Source organism: Equus asinus, chromosome X (assembly GCF_041296235.1).
Source record: "Equus asinus isolate D_3611 breed Donkey chromosome X, EquAss-T2T_v2, whole genome shotgun sequence".
In the NCBI taxonomy this organism is placed as follows: Eukaryota; Metazoa; Chordata; class Mammalia; order Perissodactyla; family Equidae; genus Equus; species Equus asinus.
This window is the reverse complement of record NC_091820.1, coordinates 23,806,323-23,822,200: the sequence shown is the minus strand read 5'-3', so window position 1 is coordinate 23,822,200 and position 15,878 is coordinate 23,806,323. Positions and strand designations below refer to the sequence as shown.

At 37.0% G+C, this 15,878-nt stretch overlaps 1 protein-coding gene across 1 annotated transcript in view; it reads right to left on the bottom strand.

Moving 5' to 3' along the window:
• Positions 1–15,878, bottom strand: part of IL1RAPL1 (interleukin 1 receptor accessory protein like 1) — a 1,280,310-nt gene that overhangs the window by 380,948 nt on the left and 883,484 nt on the right. The gene's annotated exons all lie outside the window — the stretch shown is intronic.

Below are 15,878 nucleotides of genomic sequence, written 5' to 3'. Positions count from 1 at the left end.
TAGATGGTTTATTTCTGTTTCATTTAGTTATTTTCTGGGGTTTTGTCCTGTTCCCTTAGTTAGAACGTATTCCTTTGCCTCCTCATTTTGCTTCTTTCTCTGTGCTTATATCTATGTATTGGTTGGCTCAGCTATGTCTTCTGATCTTAGATAGGTGTCCTTATGTAAGAGACGCCTTATGAGGCCCAGCAGTGTGCTTCCCTCTCGTCACCAGTTCCAAATGTTCCAGGAGTATCCCTTGTGTGGGCTATGTGTGTCTTTCTGTTGTGGCATGGTTTCTCTTGCTGCAGGTGCCCAGGGAGGCTAGGCTGTCCCCCTGGCTGGCTGGTTGTTATTCTCAGCTGCGTGTGGCTGCTATGGACCCTTCACTCACTTAATTGGGTGTGGGGAGGCCCAGCACAGTTGGCTGAAAGGTCTAATAGCACATTCTTTTTGCAGTTTTTCTGTTAATTGTGTAGGTCCCCAGGATGGTTGGTTGCTAGGCTCAGGGGCTTACAATTGCTGTAGGCCTCTGGCCTGCAAGGCTGTTGTCAGCTCTCTCAGGATTGCAGCTGTGTTGGGCTGGACCCAGGCATGGAAGCACCCAATTGTTTCAGGCTTGGAAGGTGGGGCCAATCCCCTTTGTAGCTGTTTAAGAAGCTGAAGTCTTCTGCAGCTAACAAGTCCAACTGCCCACAGGGCCACACACGGTCAACATAGTCCTGTCCTGTGCACGCATCTCAACCACCTGAAGCGGATCCAGTGGCCCCACTGCAGAGGCCCCAAACACTCCACCAACGACCCACACACCCCACCCACTCCATGCACATGGCCTTCCCAGCAGAGGATGACCCACTTGCCTGGCTGCAGAGGATCCAGACACCTAGCCTATGCAGGTCCACAAGTTGCCCAAGGGCTTGCTTTGGGTGGGGCCAGTCCCTAGGGCAGGCTGCCTCTCCTGCCTGAGCTGGATTAAATCCATACTCTAGTAGGTGGGGCAGGCCCTGGGCTAACAGGTCAGGAGAAGAATTCCATGGCATCTGCCAGCCTCTCTGTCAGCACGCCTGTACTGTGTCACAATAATGGTTGCTGCCAATGTCTCAGTCCCTGGAGAGGTCTCACTTCCCACTGAGATGCACCCAGAGCCCATCAAGTGAGTATCTTTTCACCAAAGGACTGTGTACCTTTCATTCTGGTGATTTTAGGTTGCTTTCTAAAATGGGTGAAGTTGTGCATCGGGCCAGCTTTTTTCTCCCCCTTATGTCTGATAGTTTTTCTGGGGGTATTGCCCATTGTTGTTAGCAGCCAACAAACCAGATATTATGAGACTCATGTCTTAGTTGTGTGGATTCCAAAGGAAGCTTCTAGCAGTAGAGCTCCCCTGCTCAGGTACCCCACTCCTCCAGGAAAGACTGTGTACCTTACAATTGCTCCTGGCCAGCTGTGAAGTGCCATGGCTGGTGAAGGTGGCTTTCTTTCTCTCCAGAAAGGAATTTCTACCTCTTCAACCTCAGTCTGTACTGTCCCTTGTGGTGGGTGTTCTTTTTATCCAGTTTTCAGTTCTCTCAGGGGTAATTGTTCTAAGCGTAGTTGTAAATGTGTTTGTCCATGGGAGAAGGTGAGTTCAGAGTCCACCTATGCTGCTATCTTGACACTTCTCTCCCTAATATTAATCATTTTGATGCTTCCCTTTCCTTTGAGATCTGCATCAAGTTCTATGGATTCCTGCCCCTATTCCCTGGCATAAATTTCTCACATAGTCTTCCCCTTATTGTCGCATTGCTGTCACCCCACTAGGCCACTATAACTGTCTTTTCCCTCACCACTCTAGTTTATGTCAGTGGAAGAACTATGGAATCACAGAGCAGGGATCTAAATTTTAATCCAACTATGAAAGAGGTACAAAGAAACAAGTATTATAGCTATTTTAGAAATGACAAAATTGAGCAACAGAGAAATTTAAATGACTATTGAATTTCTTCATAAAGACATCTTTTGCTTAAAGGAGACATTAAATGCCACCCTGAAATGATTTAAGGCAGCTAGTCACTTTCTATGCTATAAGGTCATGTGTTTCAATTCTTGTGTTTATACAGGAAGAGAGTGTTAATTAGGTTTAATCTCTAATATGTCTTTCTATTTTCTTAACATCTTAGGGCATCAGACAATCCAACAAAGGAGGGCCACTTATTTTAATAAGAAGGAATATCTTCTTTTATGAGCCAGTAAGTAATTTCAACTATCATTCATCTATCTATCTATCCTTTCATTCTTCCAACACATATATTAAACACCTCTAAGTGCTAGACATCGTGCTCAGCATTGATAATACTATAGGGAAGAGAAGATGGTTGCTGGGCATCATAATGGGCTCACAAGCTCAGAAAAGAGAGAAATATATGCAAAGATATTTACTGTAATGGAAAAAATGCTAAAAAACAGATATGGACAGTTTACTATGGGCAAACAAAAAGGATCCATTGACCAACTAGCTGACATAGCTGTATCAAAAATAGATTGGCCAATATTTAAAAACATAAACTCTGAAGCTTGGCTTCCAGACCATCCCTTGAGTTATTATTTCTTTATTTATTTACCCTGAGTCATTCCAATAGATATTTACAACTCTGGTTTCCTTTTAAGTATGTTCTGGTTTAAGTCTTTCAAATCAAAAGTGTTAAAATAATTTAGAAGAGCCTAGAAATGTTGCATGAAAGATGTGAGGTTTTGCTTTATTTGTGTATTTGTTTATTTTTATTGGAAAGAAGTTCCCCATCACAAGTCTGAGTCTTAATATCAAATAATCATAGGCAACTATTTGTTTAAACAGGTATCAAATATGCTCAGCACTGTTTATGGCAGTGCTGAATAAAAAAGGTTAGGGCATGGTACTGCACTCAGGGAATTTACAATTCAGTTGTGGAGATAAAATTAACTTGTAGGAAACAATTAGAGAATGATTAAGTGCTAAGCTGCATGTTAGTGTTCATAGAGATTTAGAGATCAGAAAAGTTCTTGGTGGACTGTATATCCTGAAGTATGGCTGGATAGAAAAAGGTGAGAAGAAATGGCATTTCTGGGACAGTAACTGTGGGAGACATGGTATGAATTTATTTGACTGTAAAATGAGTGCACAAGAGTGATAACAATCCAACTGAAGCAGAGGTGTCCCTGACATCCTAGTAGGAAATAAGGTGAGCATTATGGCCCATCTAATATTATTGGAAATATGGAAACCCGGTTAGAGGAGGATGGATATCAAGTCCCTAATTCAGATAACTGACATGAATCAGAGGAAAAACTGAATTAAAGAAAATAATTTTATGAACATTTTAAGAGCACATTAGTTTTATCTGAATAAGATTTATTCCACAACCCTATTGGTCCAGGTATAAGGTTTTCTATTATATATTTTTGGATAATAAACTCAGAAGTGCTTGTTGCAAAGTGGATGCCTATTGAAAGTGAAAAAGTCATACTTAGCACCCTGGGTCATAATTATAGGCTGCACAGTCTGCTAACTAGTAATCTGGCGGGAAAGCAAGAAATGGAAGGAAATGAAGCAGAGTGAGCTTAGCCAGGCTGATGAAAGCTGAGGGCCCCGGTTTCAGTCTCACACCATTTGGATTAATTTCACTGGTGAATAAAAAGTATGCAGAATATCTGATTTAGGTTAAGCTTTCTCTCTATAATACATTCAGATAATGAAAGCATCTAGATGATTGTAAATTAGCGTTTTGTGCATGGGTGTTTTTGGTACTGGTGTCTTCTAATGCATTTTCTTATCCAAACCAGTAAGTATGCTGTACCTCAAAACTTTACCAGAGATCATTGTTTACTTTTCTCTATATCTAGTACAAGCAAACATAGTCCATTTCCAGACAGTCTTTGAAAAGCAAAAGGAGTTCGTAAAATCTGAAGCACATGGCAAAAGAATGGCAATGATTTGGGTTGAAGTGCATCTTACAGTGACCTATATCTTGCCGATAATGTATTTTGTGTTCTCAATCTATATTCTTTTATGTTAGAGTTCTAAGGGTTAACCAAGATTTTTGACAGCAATTATACTCTTAATGTAAATTTTTTCCAGTTGAAAATAGAGGTGACGCCCACATATTTACATAAGAATAGTGATAATTCAGGAGGTTACTAAATTGCTTTAAAAAAACTTTTAAGGTTATACACTGAACATTTTGCTATATTATAAATCAAATTTACTTCAATTGTGTGGTTTTTGATGACATTATACAAAGCTATATTGATTTTTAAGTTACTTTTACTCATTGGCTTTCTTTTGGAATGGTTCCTTATTTTACAAAATAACATTTTCAATATTAAAAAATCAAACAATATATAAAAATACAACCAAGAAATAGTAGAAATAAGCATTGGGTAATTATCATCCCAGTTATCTCTCTAATACATATATAGAGACAAAGATAGATATAATTTTATAAAATGGGATTATATTAAACATGGTCATATATTTTGAATGAAATATGGTTAATGCAATTTTATGTGGAAATAAATGAAGAAATAATTTGAAGTGAAGTAATTATTAGTTTCTTAATGATCCATCTAGGTGCTTTAGAAATTTAAGAAAAATTAACATGAAACCGTATTAAGAGGTTGGCTTCACTATAATTATATTTTAAAATAGGTACTTCAATTTTAAGCCAGACTGATTTCTTTCCTGTGTGAAAGAAAATAAACTTCTTGCTCCTCTTCTTGTTCCAATTTTATATTAATTCACTTTTTCCAAGTTTATAATATTTATATTCTGTTCTACAAATATGACTCTCATGTCTTTATTTTTATTTCCAATTCTGTATTTATTAGTATTCAAAACTCTTCAGTTCTTTTACCAGATATTCGATATTTTTGAGTTTTTTTGTTTTGCTTTGTTTTGTTTTGTTTTGATCTTGATTGCTTGGATTTTATCATCAAGTAGTCCTCCCACTCCCATAAAAGGGGGCACTAAGAATTTTTATGCTTGTCTTTCTATTATCCTTTTATCTTCTGCATTTATTCCTTCCTTACGTTGTTCCAAATTATAAAGGGTAAAATAAATTCACTTCCCCAGATAACGCTCTTCTGAAGTCCTCCCTCTTTAAATTAGGACAGATTGCTCACTAGTAGGGCCTTCCAAATAGCTATAATCATGGGAGTTCACTGCTCTCTTTAGTTCTGGTGGACAACATCCTTAAATAACAGTCTAAGAAAGGGTGAAACATATTTTGTGTTTTTGCACATCTGAGAATGTTTCTTTATTCGATAATCACACTGGCAAAGTTTGAAGACAATATATTTGGATTTGTGTTTTAATCTCTGCTCAGATTTCTGGTCTATTTAGGATAATTAAAAACAATTTCATTATCTATGTGATTGAGGAAAAGTAATAACATAGTTTTAGGAAAAATATATATGTACTACAAATGCCAGTTTTACATTGTGAATGCAAGTACTTATATAATAAATTTATATGAAGGGTATGTATTATATACCTATTCTGCTTTTCCCTAACTCCTATTCATCTATGCAAATCTTTTCCTAAACACTTAAATCAAATATATATACACACAAATATATGTATTTAAAATTTAGTCATTTTCACACTTGAGAACTATTTCCTTTCTTTATCATTTGAAGAAACTCAGAATAAAAATTGTTCCAAAATTGTTCAGGTCAAAATATGTTTAGAGATTCAAGAAGAAAAAAATATTAACTTATTTAAGGAATAATTTCTGATATGAGATTCTGGCTTGCAGCTCTCTGCTGGGAAGTATTATTTGCTTTTCCAATGATATAACGGGAATTTATCCTGCAAAAGATTTTTTTTAACATCCTGATCACTAACATTTTTATTTCTTCATCATTTTATTAAAAATTACTGTACATATATGCATCATAGCTTCACATTTTTCTGGCAAACTTATTTCCTTATCTTTTCCGCCAATATTACATAATGATAAAACTATTTTTATTTCATTACGTTACTTCTTTTCCCCTTTAGCTTTCTACATTCCCTGAAAAATGGATCAATTTGTAATAGCCCTGCCATGAATATATCTTTCTTGTTCATATTCCATTTGTAAAATCAAAGTGGATATCACTCCTAAATATTCCTTTTCTGAAACATTGATATTTCTAATCCATTAGTGTTTCCTTGAAGTGATCTTCATTGTCATTTATTTTAATCCTTCTTTGTAGTACATAATAAGCAGTAGATTTCTTTTATTTGTTTTTGAAAGTTTGCCCTCTTAAGTTCCTAAAAGGCAGGGACTAAATCTATTTAACCACCATTGTAAAGTCCTTAGCACAATGCATAATCAAAAAGGCTTTACTGCTTAGGTTAATGATAATGTGCTCTTATACAATTATCAGAGCCAAAGAGGCTCTGGGAAGCCACTGAGTTGTACAGAAGGACTGTACTATATTGAAACCAACCCAGAAAAATAGTTATATACATTTAAAGTCTTAATAGAAAACAAGTACAGAGATTTTTCTGGGTAAATAGCCCATTCTAACATTTTCAAATCATGACAATCCATTTGTTTCTAATGTAAATTCCTGCTGGTTTAAGAGAATTTTCTGTTGTTCTTCTTTTTAGCTGAGATAACTCCTCTTCCTCATATACCAAGTTCTGTTTCAATATTTCATCCAGATTCTGCTTTCTCTACATGTCTTGTGTCCTCCAGAAGCTGACCCTGAGATGAGGGTTTGTGTATAAGTGATTCATTAAAAACAAAAGAACGCTTTCAGGGCAAACCAATAAGGGAGTGGGGAAAGCAGAACAGGAAAGGGTTTTATCAGTAGGGAAATTTCCAAAACTTCAAGGGTTAATTCCTAGGCTTTGAGCTCTCCCACTTGGCAGGTGGGGGAGAAAGATGGACTCCAGGAGCCTGAAGACAACCTTCCAAAAAGAATTGGCTGATGAAAATGGAAGCACAGAAATTGGGGAGAGGGTAGACAACAAAAATATTCAAATGGGATCTGAGATCTGGGCAGAGCTAAGCTAAACAATTGTTCTTAACCTTTCTAAACATTTACGCATCAGCTATTTTTAATATAGTCTCAATCTTTTTTTCCCCTACTTGTGAAAAGGTAGAGATTAATCTTGTCATGTAGGGATGTGTGCTGATCTGAGAACTGAGAAGAATAATAGCATCTATTTGGTGGGGTTCTCACAGGAATTAAGGACACTAATATATGTGAAATGTATGTGGAACAATGCCTAGTATAAACATAGGAAAAACTTAATATGGGTTACCTGTTATTATTATTGCTATTGTTGTTATTATTATTGTTGTGATTATTCTTATAAAGCAAGTAACTGGTATGAAGGTCCTCAAAAGTGTCTAGCACTCAGAGTGTAGTAATATTATTTCACGTTTACCCCACTCTCTATCTCTTATGACATATACATGATTCATTGTGTATATGATATTATGCTAACGCTAGGGACAGAGCTGTACTAATGCCTTTTGTGGAAATTGGTGTCATTTTAACTGAATGTTAAATGTCACTGTTCTTGTCATTTTAGAGATTTAGTAGAGGCCTCATAAATCTGAGAAAAAATATAGTAAGTATGTACTATTCAGACATCCTAAAGAAAAACAATAGAATATCTATAAAAATAAGGTAAGATAGTATGAAACAATCACTCACACCCAATAGAATGCCTATAATAAAAAAGACAGACAAAAACTAGTGTTGGTGGGGATATGGAAAAGTGGTGGAATGGAAAGTGGTGCAGTCACTTCAGAAAACAGTCTGGCAGTTCCTCAAAAGTTAAACATAGAGTTACAATGTGACCCAGCAATTCCACTGCTATGCATATACCTAAGAAGAAATGATGACAGACATCCACACAAAAATTGTACGAAACCTTCGTAGCAGCATTATTTATAATAGTTAAAAAGTAGGAACAACTCAAATGCCTATCAACTGATGAATGAATAAATAAAATATGATATATCCATGCAATGGAATTTAAAATATGATATATCCATGCAATGGAAATTAACAGAAATGAAATACTGATAAATGCCATAAAGTAATGTATGACCATTGAAAACATTATGCTAAAAAGCCAATCAAAAAAGACCACATATTGTATGATTATATTTATATGAAATGTCCAAAATAGGCAAATCAACAGAGAGAGAAAGTAGATTAGGGCTGGGGAGAGGGAAAAATAGATAGTGACAACTATTGGGTATGGGATTTCTTTTGTGATGATGAAAATATTCTAAAATTGTGTTGCTGTTTGTAGAACCCTATGAATATACTAAAAAACAGTGAATTGTGTACTTTAAGTGGGTGAATGGTATTGTATGTGAATTATATTTCAGTACAGCACTTTAAAACAGTACGTTTTAGAAAATATTAACAGACGGGTTCTAACAAGTTCTGCCAGGTTTTGACTAGGCCGCAATTTACCTCTAGGCTGTTTATACAAGGTTAAGAAATCTTTGGGTGGAAGAAGGTTTCCAGTAGTGTGGTTTTCTTTACAGAGTATTGTTAGTATGTTGCGTTTCTGTAACACTGACAATCCCCTCCCCATCTCTCCACAGCTTCTTGGGAGTCAATGGGGTAGGGAAAAGGAGTGCTTCACCTCACTACAAGCGAACAAGAGAACCTCCATAAGAGAGAACCTCAATTTGGAAAGTTTAAAATGTATCCCCTGGAGATTGAGGGCTGTGGGGACTGGTATCTAACTCACTCTTGAAGATTTGCGAGCAAGTGTCTGGAGGTGGAATTTTACTAATCAATGTCTGAGTAAATAGACCCAGCTTTGTGAGACAAGGATTCACGCATTTATTGTAGGGCCATTGTCGACCTTGGGGAAGCATGCTAGATCCATTTCAAGAAAGGCTCCAGCCAAGATGACTGTCCAGAGGGTACAGAGATCCCAAGGAGGAGTATAACAAGATATGAAGGGTCTGAAGATTTGGTTGTTAGTTATGGAGGACTGTCCACATAAATTTAGCTTTAAGTGAGAGCTATCTAGAATTAAGAGTGAGTGGATTTCTGAAGAAGCAAGAAAACAACCCAATGAGAATAAGAGTCAGAATTTGGAATCTGCTGCTTCGGAGGACACCAAGGCCAAAGTAATTCTACCAGTCAAAAGAAGAACTTTCTTCATCCTTTCCTCTCTTCTCTTCTCCCAACCTCAGCACCTTCACCCTCTCCACCTACTCCAGTCTTGGAAGAGTCAGTTCCACCCCTGTCAGCTGGCGAGAAGAAGGAGAAGAACAAGGTGGGGAGGCAGAGAAAAGGGCATTCAGGTCATGCTCACTCCAAAGCAGGCTTTCAGGCATAAAGCAGTCCTGAGCTGAGGAGGGGAAGTTGTTTATGTTGGAGGAGATTTGGGGTTTGATTATTGATGGGCCTAGATTGCCTTTATCTGTGTGTTATGAGTTGAATTATATCCCCTCAAAAAGACACGTTGAAGTCCTAACCTCCAGAACCTCAGAATGTAACCTTATTTAAAAATAAGGTCGTTGCAGATGCAATTAAGTTAAGATGAGGTCATACTGGAGTAGGGTGGGCCCCTAATACAATATGACTGGTGTTCTTATAAGAAGATGGCCATGTGAAGACACAGAGACACAGGCAGAACACCAGATGAAGATGGAGGCAGAGACTGTAGTGATGTAGCTACAAGCCAGGGAATGCCAAGGTTTGCTGGCACCCAACAGAACTCAGAAGCAAGAAAGGATCACCCCATAGCGCCTTCAGAGAAAGCATGGCCCTGCCAATGCCTTGATCTTTGGACTTCGAGCCTCTAGACTGTGAGAGAATAAATTTCTATTCTTGTAAGTCACCTAATTTGTGGTTACTTTGTTATGACAGCCTTAGGAAACTATACACTATGAGTCTGGTAAGCTATAGGATTGGCCTGAGGTTTCCTTTATGGGTGGGAAAGGACAAGCTGTGACAGTGAATTCTAAGGGGCAGTGTAAGAAAGAATATGTGGTTTTCTGCTTGTACCCAATCAAATCTAGCTCATGTAACTAACCAGTTACACTGTGACTATTCTGCAAATATGTCCAAAGCATATTGTACATGGCTAACTCAGTCCTCACAATGTTTATTGTTCTTTCCTTTATATGCCACTCATGACTTGTGTTTTTGATGGTGTTTGAGCTTCATTATTTGGTTCCAATCTCTCTGACTTTCCTTTGTATTTTTTCAATGTCACTTTCCTAAGTAACTGATTGTCATTTTTAAGAACAGATGGCAAATAGAAGTCCCTGTGGTCCTCAGTCTTTAATAGGTATAAAAATTTCAGGTTTGTTTGAGCCAAGGTACACATTAATCTAACAGATTGGGGTATATCTTATAGTTCAAGATAAGAACAATCACCTCTAACAGACTGATTAAAAATAAAAAGTAATAATAACTGTAAGGGATGCAAGTATAATAACTAAAACTAACCCTTACTATTTTCTAGTGCCAAGCTTTCAAATGCATCATCTCTTTAATTCTAAACCAGCTCTATGAGGACACACTATTATTGTCCCTATTTTACAGATGAGGAAACTGAAGTTTTGAATAAATAACTCATCCAAGGTTGTTCAGCTAGTAAGTGGAAGAAATAATAATTCACTTCAGATCTGTCTGAGCCTAGAAACAGAGTTAAGGTGAAGACTTCATCATGATTATGGCTGCAACCACTCTGAGCGCTGGCTGAAATACCAGGGAGACTGATGAAGCAGCTTTCCACTCCAGCAAGGCAGCAGATGCTGCGAAGCATTCCCTAGTAACCCCTTGGCATTCATTGTTCTGCATAGGTGCAGTCCCGTCCCCAAATGTCAGCTCTGGTGACAGGTTGTTTAAGGTAATCTCTTGGGGCACTGGGGCAGTCTGGAAGTCCCTAGAATTAATTCATATGCCCCAGAAGCCCTCAATCAACATCCGGGAGTCAGTGTACAAATACCCCATCCCCCTCCCTCCTTGGGCAGCATAACTCTGAGGCGTGCGCTACACTGTCTCCCACAATTCCCCAGTAGGATTAAGCTCCAGTTCCCTAGTGGTAACGTGGTTGATAGTGCACCCTCTATTGGATGCCTTCCGCTTCCTGTCTCATTTCCCCATACCTATTATTTCCTGGTATCCCATCCCAAATAAACTACTTGCTCTGGAATCCTTGTCTCAGGATCTAGGGTGTGTGTCTGGGGGAACCAAGACCAAAACAATCAATTAATGCAGTGACACTTAATTTGCCGAAATTCTGGTCATCAGTCTATACATTTTTATTACAATTAAAACTATTTTAGACATTAAATGAGAGATATTAAGTATTCTTAAGTGATAGTTTGTCCAGTTTTCCTCATAAAGTTGCTATGCTGTGGTGCACTCTGCCTGAATTCAACAAAACACCTAGGTAGTGGTAATAAGTAGGTTCAGTTTACTGCATACAAATTTTAAGCAAGAATTAGGTAACAGCAGTGATAGTATCATCAACTGCCATTTATTGGGAACTTACTGTGTGCAGCCAGGCCCTGTGCTAAGATGCTTAAATGTAGATCATTTTTTGTTTGTTTTTCTGTCATATTAATTTTTAATTTTGAAATAATTTTAAAATTACAGAAAGGTTACACGCATAATTCAAAGAACAGCTTCACCAAGACTCACCAGTTTTTAACATTTTGCCACATTTGATTTATCATTCTCTCTTACTTCTCTCTCTCCATTCACACACATACACACACATGTACATATAGTATTTTTTTCTGAACCATTTGAGAGTAGGCTGTATACATTATGTTCCTTTACTCCTTAATACTTCAGTATGTATTACCTGGGAACAAGGATATTCTCTTTTATAACCACAATACAGTGATCAAATTCAGGAAATCTAATATTGATACAATACTTTAATTTGTAGTTCATATTCTAATTGTGTTAATTGTTCAAATAATGTTATTTATAACAATATCTTTTTTCCATTACAGGATCTAGTCCAGAATTACACACTGTGTTTAGTTGTCATATCTCTTTAGTAACACTTAATCTGGAATACTTTCTCGTTCTTTCTTGGTTCTTTCATGACCATTTTGAAAAACTACAGACCAATTATATTATAAAATGCACCTCACTGTAGGTTTGTCTGCTGTTTTCCTATGCTGGAATTCAGGCTATACAGTTTGAATGGGAATACTATATAAGTGGTGTTACAGCCTTGTAAGTGGCATTATATAATTTTAAGGGCATTGCATTGAAAGGCATAAGATGTATGTTTGCCCCTATTTGGCAATATTGTGGCAGGCCCAATTCTAAGAGGACCCTTAAGACTTCCACCCCTAGCGTATATACCCTGTACAATCCCCTCCCTGTGAGTGGGGGTAAAACAGTGGATTTCATTCCTGTGATAAGGTTCTTATATGAGAAAGGTGAAGGCATTTTACACATGTAAATAAAGTCCCAAATCAGTTGACTTTGAGTTAGTCAAAAGGGAGAGTATCCTGAGTGGGTCTGACCTAATCAGGTGAACACTTCAAAGGGGCTAGACGCTATCTGAGGTCAGAAATTCCAAGTGTGAGAGGACTTATGGAGGGGGTCACATGGCAAGGACCTTAGAGAGAATTCAGTTATGCTCTGCCCAAATTTCTGACTTACAGAAACTGAGATAATAAATGGATATTGTTTTCAGCTGCTAAATTTGTGGTAATTTGTTACCTAACAATAGAAAACTGATGTGTTAAATTTGAATACCTGGATAAGGTGATGTTTAGTTTCTTCTTACTTCCTTTACTTTTTTACACAAAGGTGGCATACTAGAGAGACTTTCTTTCACTTAGAAATTACTCACATATTAGTTCATTCATGTGTCCTCATTATTTTATAGTTGCCTACTACTTTATTGTGTGCATGCACTATAGTTTATTCAACTAATATCCTATATTCGGCTATTTAGGTATATTCTAATATTTTGCAGTTACAAATAATGCTGCAACGAAGAACTTTGTGCATATGTATGTTTTGACTGTAGAAGGTATATCTTCAGGTTAATTCCCAGGAATGAGATTGCTAGGTCAAAGTATAATTGCATATGTACTTTGATTATATCTTGCCAACTTCCCCTCCATTTGTTGTAGACCATTTTGCAATTTCAACAACAATGTACAAGAATGCTTGTTTCTCTACTTCCTTAACAAGGTATATTGTCAAGCTTTTAAATTTTTGCCAATCTGATAGGTAAGACCATTACTTCAATATAGCTTTAATTTGTATTTTTCTTATTGCTCATGAAAGCAATCATCTTTTCATATGATTAAGGATCATTTTTTATTTTTATCCTATTTAAGTTCATCAGAAGCATGACTTTAATCCCTGATTCATTACCCTAGAGCACTGTAAAGAAGCAGTTTAATACTGAATGAGAATATATTAATGTAGCTTTTAAAGTGGCCATTAAAAGCAGATTTCTGCTTTTCAATTGTCTACGTTTTTGCCCACTTTTTTGTTTTTTTTGAAGAAGACTAGCCCTGAGCTGATATCTGCCACCAATCCTCTTCTTTTTGCTGAGGAAGACTGGCCCTGAGCTAATATCCACGTCCATCTTCCTCTACTTTATATGTGGGATGCCTGCCACAGCATGGCTTGATAAGCGGTGCGTAGGTCTGCAACTGGGATCCCAACCAGCGAACCCTGGGCTGCCGAAACGGAGCACACAATCTTAACCACTGCGCCGCCAGGCTGGCTCCTGTTTTTGCCCACTTTTAATAGGACTTTTGTTTCCCACTCAAAATTTAAAAGTTCTTTATATATTAGGAATATTAAACCTCTATCTGTGATATACATCACAAATTTTTTTTCAATTTTCATTTGTCTTTTTATTTTTCCCTGTGAAAGTTTTTATTTGTGTAGTCAAATTTATTATTATTATTTTTATTATTATTATTTGTGGTATCTGAATTTAGAGTCACAGTTAGAGAGCCTTTACCTATACCCAGGTTATAAAGGAATTCACCAATATTTTCTTCTTGTATTTGTATAGTTTTATTTTGTACATTTAGTTTTCTAATTCATTTAGGGTTTATTCTTATGTATGGATTGAAGAAAAGATCTAATTTCCTCTTGTTACCACCAATATTTAATATTAAATTCACCTTTAGCTAAGTGATTTGAGATGCCACCTTTATTACATATTATAATTCCATATGTACTTGGGTCTATTCCTGGACTTTTGATTTTATTCCATTAGTCTGTCTGTTCATGTGCCTTTAACACTTTGTTAATTATTGAGGTGTTGTAGCATGTTTTAATATCTTGGAGGGCTAGTCACCCTCATAGCTTTTCCTTTTCAGTATCCTCCCAGATATTCTGTGCATTTACTTTTCCACATAAACCTTAGTTTCAATTTGTCCAGTTCCATATAACAAAGTGTGCTGGTACTTTTATTGGGATCATATTAAATTTATAAACTAACTTAGGGAGAACTGACATGTTAATGATGTTGAGATGTCTTATCAAAGAACAAGAGGGGCCAGCTCCATGGCTGAGTGGTTAAGTTCGGGCGCTCCGCTGCGGCGGCCCAGGGTTCGGATCCTGGGCACGGACATGGCACCGCTCGTCAGGCCACGTTGAGGCGGTGTCCCACATCCCACAACTGGAAGGACCTGCAACTCAGATATACAACTATGTACAGGGAGGGTTTGGGGAGATAAAACAGAAAAAAAAAAAAAGATTGGCAACAGTTGTTAGCCCAGGTGCCAATCTAAAAAAAAAAAAGAACAAGAGATATCTTTTTGTTCAAATCTACTTTCTGGTGTCTTTCAGAATGGCTTTATGGTTTCTTCCTTACAGGTTTTACACATTTATGTTAAGTTTATTCCTTTTTATCTTTTTGTTGCTTGTGTAATAAGATTTTCTAAATCAATCTAATAAATTTTCAACTCTTCTCATTGGTTATTGTTTTCTGCATATGACGGCTATCAATTTCTGCTTGTCAATTTTATACATTGCCAATTTGTTGAATTATTTTATCGATTGAGTTAGGAATACCACTTATTCTCTAGGGTTTTCCAGGTATACTATCATGCCATCTGCAAATAGAGGGAGTATTACTTCTTTTTCTAAATCTTATGCCTCTAATTGATTTATCTTGTCTAATTTCTTTCCTGTCTTGTCCCAAACTTTGGCATCTATGGAGTATGTGTAAATTTTTTTCCTAGACCTATTAATAAAGTGAATTATAGTCATAGGTTTTCCAATATTAAACCATTCATGCAATCCTGCTTGGTCATAGTGAATTATTTTCATAACGTGGTGTTGGAGTCTATTCAATTATAATTTATTTTGGATTGTTTCTAGAAGCAATATATTTTAAATCTTCAATGATGTGATGAAGACATGCTGATGGAGAGTTCAATGAACTCCTAATTATAAACAATGAGGCAAACATATAGGATAAATAATTCAGTTTTACTAATTCCATGTTGCTGGCTCCACTTTCATCATTTTTATTCTTTCACTTCACTCTATGAAGATTCATTTAGTATTTCTCTCATTCCTTGGATTCCTTTGCATGCAGTACTTGCACGCATTATACAATGACACTCTAAACGCCCTTCCCTGCTCAGCTTGCAGAGTTTCACACATTTCTCCCAATGATGACAGTGAGCTACCACATCTAGCACAAGAAGATATGGTTCCTTCATCCCCACTGACCCCTGCCAGTGAAAAATGGCCAGCCTCAGCTGAGGGGTTGGGGCTTTCTGTCTAGGGTAACAGTGAAATAAGCTACCAGCTAACTGTCTAAACAGACCCTTACTTCAATCATTCCACTCCATTTCTTTTGCCTACATCTTTCCCCTAGCCTCAAGCCTCCCCATGGAGTTTCCTGTTCCACCTTAATGCCCCAAGTCACTCATACATTCACAGCAGCA